General features: G+C 38.2%; 1 long non-coding RNA gene across 1 annotated transcript; it reads left to right on the forward strand.

Moving 5' to 3' along the window:
• Positions 1-9,286: 9,286 nt before the first annotated feature.
• Positions 9,287-10,538, forward strand: LOC127532362 (uncharacterized). Its single transcript, XR_007939744.1, has 3 exons — positions 9,287-9,379; positions 9,505-9,593; positions 9,949-10,538. It is a non-coding gene; the product is annotated as an uncharacterized LOC127532362 (long non-coding RNA).
• The last annotated feature ends 2,603 nt before the right edge of the window (positions 10,539-13,141 follow it).

The raw sequence follows: 13,141 nt of genomic DNA on the forward strand, positions 1-13,141 counted from the left end.
ATGAATTCCACAGAATGAGGCTCTGGTGTTTCCTGAACATCCATCTCACTGCAGTGGAAGCTGAGGGACCATCCTGCTGCTGTCCAGCCATGCTCTGTTAAAAAGGATGAGAATGTGCAATACTTCAGTGTAGGCTAAATGTCACACTCTATATTCCACCCAAAATGTGAATGAGAAGAGAACTATCAGTAACATACCTCTGTATGCCTTTCTGGATCCCCCTCTGTAAAAGCAGCAGACACAGTTTCATCCTCTTCATCCTAGATCAGTGACATGTTTCAGTAAACTTAAACTACCATTTGGATCAATCTTTGGAGTGTTGACAACTTACAATTACAAGGTCTGTTGTGATGTGAAGGGGCCAAAAGACCAGACCAGACTAGATAAGACCAGGCAGACAGACAGACATGCATCCATGACCTTTTATACCACCGTTTTACAGGCATCTACTTTCTTTCTGTTGGCTGAGCAGAAGTCTATGTTAGTTTAAATAGTCTTAATTATTTAACAGGACATGATATGGATGCAGACATTTAGGCTATGTGGATAAAACAACTGCACAGTCAAACAGTCACTTAATATTTAGGCTACTTTACAATGTAAAACATGATCAACATGAAGTACCTCCATGAGATAATGCCAACGTCTGACCTGTTTGAACAATGTTTTTATATTTCATCTTAAGCTGCTGCCCCGTGCGCTTCTCCCCCGCAAGATTTCACCTAAATGAAATAACTTAATATTGTACGATTCAGACAGTTTTTCCCTGTAATATTATTACGATTACAAAGGACTACATTTAAACTTACGCATTGATCCGGGCAGCAGTGTTCTCCACACCGTCTCTCTCTCTTTTGCAGCTGCAGCGGTGTTGCACTTCTTTCTAAAAACGTGTTCAAACTCGCCATATGAGCGCGTTAAAAACTTCCAGTTCAAAAACGCAGCCTTTCGCTTCCCCGTTGCCATGGTGACTCGTCGAATTGGGGTTCCATTGATGCTGTCTTTTCAGAGTTGCGGTGCACGCGCGTAACTCCGAGTGAAACTACTCCGAGTTGATTAAAGCAACTCAAATCAGCCGTTGTGAAACCGAAAACTCAGAGTTTTCTATCTCAGAGTAGATCAACTCAGAGTTGAGGATTAAACTCAGTTTGTAAAACCTGCTTCGTGAAACAGGCCCCAGTTCAACAGAGCTGCAGTATCTGGTGCAGCTTCATCTTCTCCATCCATCCCTCAGTGGCTCCATTTGTACTTGACTGCAAACAGCAATAAATGAGATTCAGTCATTGTAATATGTATTACTTTTCTTGCATCTGAATCATCGTCACAGCTGTGCTGACAGATAAAAGTGATGAAAGTAAATTTCAAGTTAAATAGAAGAAGATATTGATCAAAGTCCCTCCAAGGTTGTTGATTAAATCAATAAAAAACATAAATTCTCATATTTAGGATTTGGTTCTCCATGAAAATAATCCCTTCCTGCCTTATAAGGCTGAGATGTAACTCTGTTTTCAGTCAACTGTTCTTAATGCAAACAAACTGACTGCACATGAGGCTGGAAAACTAAATGTGCTCAAAATGATCATTCATGATTAAAACAATTAAAGCTGCAGTGATTTCTGCTGGACTTTGTATAGATGGAGCCCAAACACAGTTTAAGGTTCTAAAATCTCCAGTTTCCTGAGCTGTGATGGACAATAATCAATAACACGGAGCTGCAGGCTGATTTATGACCAGCTGCTGTAGCATGTGGAAAGTGAACATGAAAGTCTTTCAGAAACATCTACAGGAGCTTTGTGTGCTTTCATGTTTGACAGTGAAGATGTGTAAGTGTTTACATAGCAGACCAACACTTTGTTTACTGCAGTATTAATTGAACTGTGAACACATCTGCTGTCTGCATTCAAAGTCTGCATCAGTCACAACACAGAGACACAGAAGGTTTCTAGCATATTAAAAAAAAACCTTATGGATGCATAACGAGGTAAAAATGAACATTTTTCCCCAGTTTCTAGTTTTGTTGAAGGACTCAGCTCCATACTCAGTTTCTAAGCTGTCTGCACATTTATCTTCTTACATTCTAGATTCTGTCACTTTGGAACACAAACTCTGAAAAGTTCTCAGTTAATAACGATGACAATAAAGACGAATAATAAATCATCTAAATACTAAAAAGGACTTCCATCACAAACTTTATGTGTGTAAAAGTCACTGATTAAATAATTGAATTACATCCTACACAAAGAGAAAATGTGACTAATAGTTATTATTAATGTAATTCTAGTTTATAGAGTTCATTATAGTGCAGCAGTGATGCTGTATTTAATACAAAGGAGAGACTTACTTATAGTTTTCCCTCCTGCCAGCACGCTCATTTTTCTTGTCTTTTTTCTTTTTATTTATACAGAATCCTACCAGTGATGCTAGAACCAAAATGGAAACCACCCCAACTATTGCTGCAATGGAACCACCTGGAACAAAGAAGAATCTGTTCATTTCTACAAACCAAACTTCCACAGGTGATAAAGTCTAAACGTTAGGTGGAAACAGACTTTTTTCAGATCTTACCTGGGTTAGTCTTTAGAACAGTGTTCGTCATCAGTGTCTCCTCAGCATCACTGAGTTTTCTCCAAGCAGCTCTCCTCCTGTTTGTTGGAGTGCTGACGGTGCAGCACAGAAGTTTAACACACAACATTTACTTATGAGTTTCAGCACTGTTTGACCTACTTACATTGTTTTCTTGTTGATCTGAGAAATGTTCACAAAAGATCAACATAACAAACAAGAAATAAATTTCAAAGTGGAGGAAGAACATCTCCTTACCGTTTTTCCTTTTCCGGAACAGAAACAGACCGACTGCTGCTGCTGCAACCAAAACAGCTCCAACCACTAAACCTATGACTCCTCCATTGACTGAATTCCCTGAAACATAAAAAGATTCAGTTAATTTTCTGTCTCTGGAAGCTTCATGATGGAGTTTTGTGATCTTTGATGTTTGCAGGTCAAACACATCTTCCAGATAATCAGAGGAACTTTTGCTGTTTTACCTCCACTGATCTTCACAGAGGTCTCACTTATCAGCGTCTCCTCAGCATTACTGAGTTGACAGGTGTAGATTCCCTCCTGCTCTGAAGATAAGTCCTGCAGTGTGATGTCTCCTGACTCTGACACATCCTTCACCTGCTGCCTCCACTCCTCTGAGACTGTGGAGCTGCCATCAGTCCTGCTCTGCTTCACCATCATCTGACTGTGGTTGAATCTCCAAAGCAGGTGAGAGAAGGAAAAGTTGGAGGCAGCGCAGGTGATGATTGTTTCACTTGTTGATCCACTGATAGGAGCTGAAATGATGGAAGAGAAAAAGACAAGAATGAAGCAAGTCAATAATGTGTGAGTGGATTGTTGAGATGAGATGTTTTCCTCACTGAGTTTCCTCCAAGCAGCTCTCCTCCTGTTTGTTGGAGTGCTGACGGTGCAGCTGTAGACCAGATGAGTACGACTGTGTGAGAGGATCAGAGAACTACTGATGCTGTAAAGCTGCTCTTCATTCTGCTGGACTGTGGTTGTGTTGTGGAGGTTGATGTTGGATGGAGGTGTGGTGGACCAGGTGAGCTCAGGTTGAGGGTAGATCCCCTCTGAGCTGCAGCTCATCCTGTTTTCTACCTGCTGGATGTTGATTTTGTGGACTGGAGCTGGAAAAAAGAGAGAGAATGTAGATGTGCAGACAGAGTTAATAATAGTTTCAGGTTTGGTTTTATTTTTTCTCATACCATAAACTTTTAGGTTGATAAATGAATCCTTGTTTCTGTTGATGGTGCTGATGAAACACTTGTATCTTCCTTCATCCTGAACCTTCAGTCCTGTCAGCTGCAGTGAGGCGTTTCCTCTGGAGATCTGGTCCTTGAACAGTGACGTCCTGTTTCTGAACATCTGGTGCTGATGTCCAAGTTCATCTTGGTTGTTGTAGTACGAGTGGACACGGAGGTGTCCTTTTGTCAAATGAATCCAGTGGATGACGACGTAATCAGCGACCTGGAAGCTGCACGGTAAGATGCATCTCTCCATAAAAACACAGGACACCTCAGTATCTGCAACATCAGGTAAAGACCATGTTAGTGACAGACTCAGACCTGCATCAGAAACACACTTCGATTTAGTTGTTGAGCAACTAAACAAAATTACAATAACTTAAAAGTTGAGATTAATAAATATTTCCAGATGTAAACTTCAGGAAGTTCAGACTCGCTAATATTTCTGGGATCTGAGGCTGTAAAGAGGCGATAAAATCCTAAAGCGTCTTTTAAAATACAATTCAATTTTATTAATGTAGTGCAGATTCCCAACATATATCATCTCAGTACTTAGCATAGTGAGGTACAGACCTACAAATTATAAACAAAAACTACAAAGGTAACTAGTAAATAGCAAAGGTTTAACGAGTGGAATATTTATTTCTAATGTTTTGCTGCAGCAGTTTACACCGACTGAAAATCAGATATGTACAAGTAGGACTTTATGCTTTTAGTTTAATGAGTTTCATTGAACATAAAGATAAACAACAACCAGAATGTAAGTAAAGATGATAAGGAGTTTTATCTGACTGACTAAATGTTGGTTTTTCCATTTGATTTGTTGACAGCAGGAAAAATGTTAAATATAATCAGGTTCATCTTTTAAAAGTCTGTGTCAGATTTAAGAGATCTATCCTAATTCAAACATTATTATGTGTGTCTGATGAAGAAAAACATTCTCATTTGTTTCTCTTTTCTTTTCCATGTTTGTTTTCCACCTCTAGATATCCTCAACTCCTACTTTGTTCAGTGATTTTATCTCAATCAGCTGCTGGAAATTTCTATCCTTCATGTCTCTGTCCTCTACCAGACAGTCTTGCCCACATCAATGTGGGGAAACAAGTTGATTCTTGTGTGTTTCCAACCTACCTGTACGTTTTGATTTTGTATGTACATAAACTCAACTCTGTTCTCTCCTGCTCTCTTTGTACAAGAAAGCAACAGAGAATCAGTTTGTGATCCATGGGAGACCAACTGTTTAAAACTGAGACTGGAGAAGGGAAATATCAGTTAATTTCATCTATTCTGTTTGTTTCACAGCAGTAAATAAATGATGTTCTGCCTCAGCCCTCCACCAACGTCCACACAGCTGTTCTGTTTCTTCAACAGTCATTCTCCTGTTTGCTGAGTGTTTCCTCATTCTTTGCCTGGCTTGCCAAGTGACTTGTTAGCAAAACAAACAGTTAACTTCCAAACTATGTGTGTGAGGATAGCTCAGCTAGCTGATGCTTTAACGTACTTAAAAGTTGGAATATTTGACGTGGAAGTTTGAGAGATCGACGTGACTGCTTCCGTCTTGTGGTGTCTGAAGACAGTTAAAAGGTTGCCGTTCAAGCACTGTTCAACCAAATCTGACTCTTCAACACCAATATCTGACCCACAAACAAAACTGACTTTTTTCCCTTTTATATTTACTACCAAATAAAGCCACACATCTGTTACAGCACACCTGTGTGAGATGAAGAAAGGTACAGCAGGTTTTCTGACACCTGACTGAATGTGTGTCTGTTCTGAACATAAATAACTAATGAAGTCACTGCTGTTGTGTGTGTGGTTTTGACATCTAAACGTGATAACATTTTGATTGAGACACACTGGTTTAGTAAAGGAGACAGATTTGTGAAATAAGAGATCTATGAGACATTTATTGTAAAAACAGATCATATTTCTTTACTACAATACAATGCATGACGGTAAAGGTAAAATTTAAACTGAGCAAACCTTGTATATTCATGTTATCAGTGTGTTTACTCACCTCCTCTGGAAACAGTCAGAATCCACAGAAACATCAGCAAAAACACAGAAACCTTCATCCTGATCACAGTCCTGATTCATGTTACAGTAAAAACTGAACTTTAGATTCTGTTGTTGTGAGACGTTCAGTCATCCTGATGCAAACTCTGAGAAAAGATCTGTGAGAACAAGCAGGGGAAGTTTGTTTTTCAGAAACACAGAGGCGACGGTCTACCTGCCTTTACTTGTCTGTCATCTGATACATCATAGCATCAGGTAACGCCCAGCGTCCTTATGTGTCATGCACAAAGAATGGAAAAAAAAAGCCTGCTGAGGTAAAAAGGAGAGATGTAACCTCTTTTGTTTATCATCATAGAGAGATGTAACCTCTTTGTTTCCATACCTGTAACTCTATTGTCTGTCATCCATAAAGGGAGCAGATGCAGGTTTGGTCTGTGGACAGAAACTGAAATGAAACAGATCTAGATCAGACCTTGAATTAGTTTTTATAAAAAGACTAATGGACAATATTTCTGACATTTTGTGAGCTGTACAGTTTTTATGTGTCAGACTTTCCAACAGTCTATAAAGAAGTTCAATGTTGGTTCACACTGTCATTATATTATGAAGTAATAATACTAAATAATACCGACAGCACTTTTCAAGACACTCAAAAATGCTTTACAAGCCATAAAAAATTTGACTGAACAGTTCTCAAATCAACACCAAGTCAAGATACCTGAGCTCACCTGCTTCTAATCTCCTCTCAGTGAAACTCTGGCTCAGACCTCAGTCTCTACCAGATCGTCAGTCTGGTTTTTATGCCTCAACAGGATCCCCAGCAACGTTCTCATCTTAGCTCTGATAATCCCGTCGTCTTCTGCTGCCTGTCCCACCGTCATTCTATCAGAGATCTCTGGACATCTACGAACCGTCTGGTTCTGGGTTTCAACCTAACTGAATTGAACGATTTCTGATTCGTCACAGTTTAGTTTGAGGAAGTCCGTTGACTTTATTTCTGTGATGCAGTTGGTGGGTTGAATGGGTGACAGTGGTGATTGTTGTGGTGGAGATGTAGAGCTGGACATCATCAGTAAAACTGGAGTCCATGATGGTGGATAAAGTGGTCAAAAGAAGCATGTAGAGGATGAGAGGAGGAGGCCCACAACAGAACCTTGGAGAACACCTTGGGAGAGTCCAGCAGTGGAGGATTTGTTGATGAACTGGTGTCTGTCAGAAAGGTAGGGCAGGAACCAGCAATGCTAATGTTGACAGTTGTTTCCAGGAGAAGGATGGGATGGTTGCATTGAAGGAGGATGTTTAAGTTGCCAACATCAGAAGGTTGTTGGTAACTTTGAGGAGGAATTATAAAGAATCATACAGGTTTTTGACAGAGAGGTGAACTCTGAGTTATGATGCACGTTTAAGTATTTTAGACAAAAAGGGGAGATTGGAGATCAGTCTGTAGTTGTTTGAGACGTCAGGATTTAGTCGAGGTGTTTAAAGAATGGAGGTGACAGCAGCAAGTTTGAAACTTAGTAGGACAAAGCCAGTAGATGGTTTAGAGCTGTGGTGAGGAGTCTGGAAAGTGGAGGAAAGCAGGTCTGAACAAACTCAGAGGAGATGGAGTCCAGGATACAGGTAGAAGTTTTTATTCCTGTCATGAGCTTGGAGAGGTCAGATATTTACCAGTTTTTTTTCCTCTCTTTCTGTATTAGTCTTCAAAATCCTCATATTTGTCTAATGTTAGAGTTTACTGTGTTGATCATCTGTTACTAACTCAGTCTCTTTAAAGTGAACCAGCTCACATCAGGCTGAAACTCCATTAAAGTCAGTGAGTTGAGAACCAGCTTCATTAGACTGTTTATTCTGACTGCAGCTGTTGGGTTCAGCGAAGCCAGATCATGAAAAGATCTCCTGGATATGTTGAAGCTGCTTCTTAGTGCAGAACTCAGACCTCTGATGTTGAAGTCTGAGGTTTCCATGTGATCAGACTTGATCTCATGTTACATTTAGATGGTGGATTACTCATAAAATTATTACCTTCACAAACAGAAATCATCATCTGAGCTCAGCGGCCATAAACTTTGTTATTCAATCATGTGTTTTCTTCAAAACGACAGACTGCAAAGTCTCATGCTTAAAATGTGGAACATGAAATGCAGAACAGAAACTCATAAGATGACAGTTTTTTGACTACAGCTGATTGATGCATCAACGAAGAAACCAATGTGCAGCTGATGGGGAACTTTGACAGAACAGAAACAACGAAGTGTGCCTTTGAAAATACGCCTCATAGGTTATAGAGGTTCAGTCCCTGTTTAGAGTTTCTCTAGTTGAATTCTCACTTTGTAACTGGAAACTTTCTGAGGAACATGTTGGCAGTAGGACTCTAAAGTTCAGTCTTCACCATCAAGATCTGCTCTGAAACACAAAAATAATCAGGATGAAGGTTTCCATGTTTCTGATGATGTTTCTGTGGATTCTGACTGTTTCCAGAGGAGGCGAGTGAAAACTTTCTCTTCACTTCAGAAGTTTTTTTAATGTTAGTTTCGATTCATCACTTTGTGTTTTACAGTAAATGTTTCTTATGTCTCTTATTTCACAAAATTTCTCCACAAAACAAAAACTCTCAAACTGTTGTCATTATCACAGAAGTTAAAATGTCAAACCTGGAATCTGTAATGTGGTTTTAAAAAGGGTGAGCTGTGACAGATCGATACATTTAATTTTTTTTGGATCATTTATTAGTGTATTTGCTGGTAAGTATTTTAAAAAATGACATTTCTTTGTGGGTCAGATATATGTATTGAAGGATCAGATTTGGTCCTCAGGAATCCATTTATTTATTGCTGATAAACAAACAGATTAGATTGAATTAACTGAGGTTTCCTTGTTGTAGTCTCAGTTTTAAACAGTTGAGCTCTGAGTTGGTCTGAAGAACTGTAGAGAAACTGTTCTTGTCTCGCTAAGTAAAATGAGAACAAGAGGAAATGTCCCTGTGGTTCACTAACACAAAATATTAACAGTTTCCAGCAAAAAGAAACGTGTTTACCACATGAAGGTTTACGAGTCAAAAAATATTTTGTTTTTCTCACTTCAGTGGTTTAAAGATAACTGTGTTTAACAGCTGAAGACATCAGAACAGTTTCTGACAAATAAAATTTTATTTACATTTAACACTCACACTATGACATCCAGCAGGTTGTTCATCTTTGGACAGAAATTAGGGTTTTGATTCATCCAAGGATGAAAGAGGATTTATCAGCACAATGTTCTTAAATTTACTGAATACCTGATCAAAGAGGGGCTTTTAATTCTGATAAAACATTGAACAGATTAAATAACGACACACAATATAGCACTGTTTAGTTGAAATTATTATTTCTCACTAACAGATGGAACAAACGCTGCTCAACAACTAAATCTAAGTGTGTTTCTGATGCAGGTCTGAGTCTCTCACTAACAGGGTCTTTACCTGATGTTGCAGATACTGAGGTGTCCTGTGTTTTTATGGACCTGTCAACTCAGTAATGCTGAGGAGACGCTGATAAGTGAGACCTCTGTGAAGATCAGTGGAGGTAAAACAGCAAAAGTTCCTCTGATTATCGGGAAGATGTGTTTGACCTGCAAACATCAAAGACCACAAAACTCCATCATGAAGCTTCCAGAGACAGAAAATGAACTGAATCTTTTTATATTTCAGGGAATTCAGTCAATGGAGGAAGAAAGAGAAGTTCATCGGTTGGAGCTGTTTTGGTTGCAGCAGCAGCAGTCGCTCTGTTCAGATAAAAGGTAAAACATGTTCTGTTGACTTCTAAACTCATTTCTCAGATCAACAAGAAAACAACACAAGAACATCAAGCAGTGAAGAAAGAACAAAAGTAAATGTTGTGTGTTAAACTTGTGTGCTGCTCTGTGTGAACTACAGTGAATGAGGGAACATGTTAAAGGAGAAAACTGTTGTCATCAAGTCAGTATTCTGGGATGTTTCAGGAACATTTCCACCACTTATTTTCTACAACATTGTTGTATCAGCTCAGATTCAGCTCTGCAGAAGCTGTATTTCATTTTGAAGGAGAATATACAAAGAACTGCTTTTGGTTTTTATGTTTTATGTTTGATGTGTTCTCCTTCATTCTATTTGCAGATGCATTGAACTTGAAGATATAAATGCAGGAACACACTGACGGCAAAACAAGATTGATGAGTTTGTTACAGAAAGACTGACGAGGAGCTTAAATATGTTTTGGACACGAACACATTGCTATTTGTCAGAAGAATTATGTTTGAAATATTTATAGTATTTATGTTAGAAGAAATATACTTAGGATACTTGGAATAGAATACTTGCTTTTAGATGATCATTAATTTATCACTGAGTGACTGTGAAACATGTGTGCCTTTTGAACCATGACTCTGTATATATTTTAAACCATGATTCTACGTGTGCTTTATGGCAGAAACATGTAAACACAGCACATACCGAGAGGTGACCAGAACTAGGCCTTCTAGGTGATGAAGATAAAGAAAGTACACACAAATACCACATGTCTGCCTCTGAAGGTCTTTCTGTTAATATCTTACTGCTTGTGAAGAAGGTTTTTCCATTGTCATCTCATGCTGAGTCATGGTACCATCCTCTGTGTTACATTCCTGTCTGAAGCAAATAAAAAAGACGCAGGGGTGACACAGGCTCTTTGGAGTTGGGTGGCTGATGCTACAGCCCGTCTCTCTCTCCTCTTGCGGCAAGTAAAATACAAGAGCTCGAGTCCTGTCTCTCCTTCCTTGTGCTGTCTCCGTGTTTTTCAGGTTTTAAAGCCAACACTGTTCTTCAGCTGATAAATGAACTGTACAAACATTTTACACTCTGATGCTGTGACCAATTAACTTTATTTTTATTTTAATTATTCTGTTGTTCATTTTTTTCTTTGTTTAATTTCAGTTTATTCCATCTCAAATCATCAGAGGCTTCTCCTCAACCATCTCTGATTTAGATTTTTATTATAAACTCTGGATATTTAAAAATACATCTTTAAAATCTTAGATTGATTCATGAAAAACTTCCTGAGATTTATAAAGATCAGAAGGCTGCAGCAGGTTTTTTCACACAATAAGATTTGAGGCTGTTTGAACATTAATGTTTCAGTAACTATTAAAGATAAAAGTCTGACATTTTCACTGTTATTTCTAAATATGACTTTGATTTGCAGCATTAGAACCAGTAGATCTAATAGTCTCCAGTTATGGAGGAGTTACATCTGAAAAATAACTGATAATTGTAGGATCCACCAGCCATTATTACACAGTGGAGCAGGACAAGAACAGATTTAACACCTTCACAGCCACAGTGGAGATGAGGCTTGCTTTGATCAGTGGAGCTGAGACACCAGGACACTGCAAGCAAGACGCTTTCCACATCTGATGCAAGAGTGCAAGGTATGAAATCAGCAGGAGAGCATGAGACCAGGCGATACAGGACTTCCCCACACAGACCTCCACTCCAGGATGAAAACTAAGCTGGTCTAAACCAATGGTTCTCAACCCTGTTCCTCAGGACCCACTGTCCTGCATGTTTTAGATGTTTCCCTGCTCCAACACACCTGACTATTTAACCCTTACAAACATATATTAAGAAATCCTACATAATACAGAAGTCATGAAATGATATTTTCTGACCCACATGTAGCTGCAAGTCACAATAATAGAAAACCTATAAAATGCTTTATCATGGGAAATACTTGATCACAAAAAGGACAAGAAAGTTATTTTCATTGAACTGTCATAACTGGTAAATATAGCAGAAATTCTTTTAAAGATTTTATGATTTGAGATGAAATAACTGGTAGTTGTTGTAAAACGGATTATTTCAACCATCATTTTATTTTCATTCAGCTGTTTTCATGTGTCAGTTTTCTGTGGTAAAGGAATATTTACAGGATGTTCAGGTTCATGTATTTACAGTTCAGTTTTTGTACTGATGGATCAAGTTAATAGTTTTATTTCTTGAACTTAAAGTGGGTCTGGGGATCATTAATCTAACAAATTAATCATAAGCAGCAGTGTGTGGCTGTGATCTTTATTTCCTGATAAATAGATTCTGATGCTAGAATACAGACTGCAGCTCGATAATATTCAATCAGGAAAATGGAGAGTAAAGGAACTTTGTGAAAGCATTTTTCTGTTTGTTTTTTAGTTGAAGTAAACTATTAAACTTTAGTGGATGATTATTTGGAGCATCAATCAAACAATTTATTCATTCCAAAAACACAAGCTGAAAACTGTGAATACTGATCTATTTACTGTTCATGTTGATTATCTGCTGTACACAGACTGATACCGGCACCGTCAACATTTCACACTTTTATTGTGTTAAGTTTGAATATTTATGTGTAAAAACAGTCATCAATTTCCCCTCAGGGATCAATCAAGTATTTCTGATTCTTCTAATCAAATCCCAAAAGAAAAGCTGTGGTTGTTAAAAACTGTGAATATGAGAGTGAAGTACTCATGTGTTTATATACTGAGGTTTTGTATTTTACAGCTGATGTTCCTCTGATGTTTGCTCATACAATGCAGTTAAGCATGAATAAGAAGCTTTCTGTTGTGACGTCAGCATCCAGAACTCGGTGCTGACAACTTGTAACTTTGTAAATAAAGTTTCATCTAACACTGACCAGAACTGACAGTTTGCTTTTGATTGAACATTTGATTTGAAATAATGGAATAAATGATTATTAAATACCAAGTACAAATATATGAGAGAACTTTTTTGTCACTTTACTGCTTCCTCCAAGCTTCACTTTCAGATTTTCTTCAGTTCTGCTGTTTCATTAAAGGTATTTTCAAAGTAAAAATGTGAAGAAAAGTGACGTCGACATTCTCATAAATAAACCAAAACAGATCAAATAGTAAAAGACTGAACTGATTGTGTAAAAACCAAACTGACATGTTGCTGCATTAAAGCTGTGCAGTGAATCATGAACGTGTTTCCAGTCTGTGTCCTGCAGGGGGCGCTGGAAGCTCAGTCATTGATTTCCATGTGTGGAAAGTCAAAGAGTTAAAGGGAGAAAAAGATCAGCGTTGTCAGTGTGTGGAGATGAATGGAAATAAACTACAGAGCTCATATCCTCTGGAATCAACAAACACTGTGGATTCATTTTGTGTTTTTAACAGTTTTTCACAGCAGTGAAGGAAGAACTGGTTTGTTGGATCAGTTCTTTGTTGATTTTCATTTCATGGCTGGAAGAAAAATACAGAAAATCACCAAGTTTTCCTTTAGAGATCTGTCTTTTAAACCGACATAAACTGTTTTTCTTCTTCAGAATCTACTGAAATTTTTG

The sequence above is a fragment of the Acanthochromis polyacanthus genome, chromosome 23 (genome assembly GCF_021347895.1).
Source record: "Acanthochromis polyacanthus isolate Apoly-LR-REF ecotype Palm Island chromosome 23, KAUST_Apoly_ChrSc, whole genome shotgun sequence".
NCBI lineage: Eukaryota > Metazoa > Chordata > Actinopteri > Pomacentridae > Acanthochromis > Acanthochromis polyacanthus.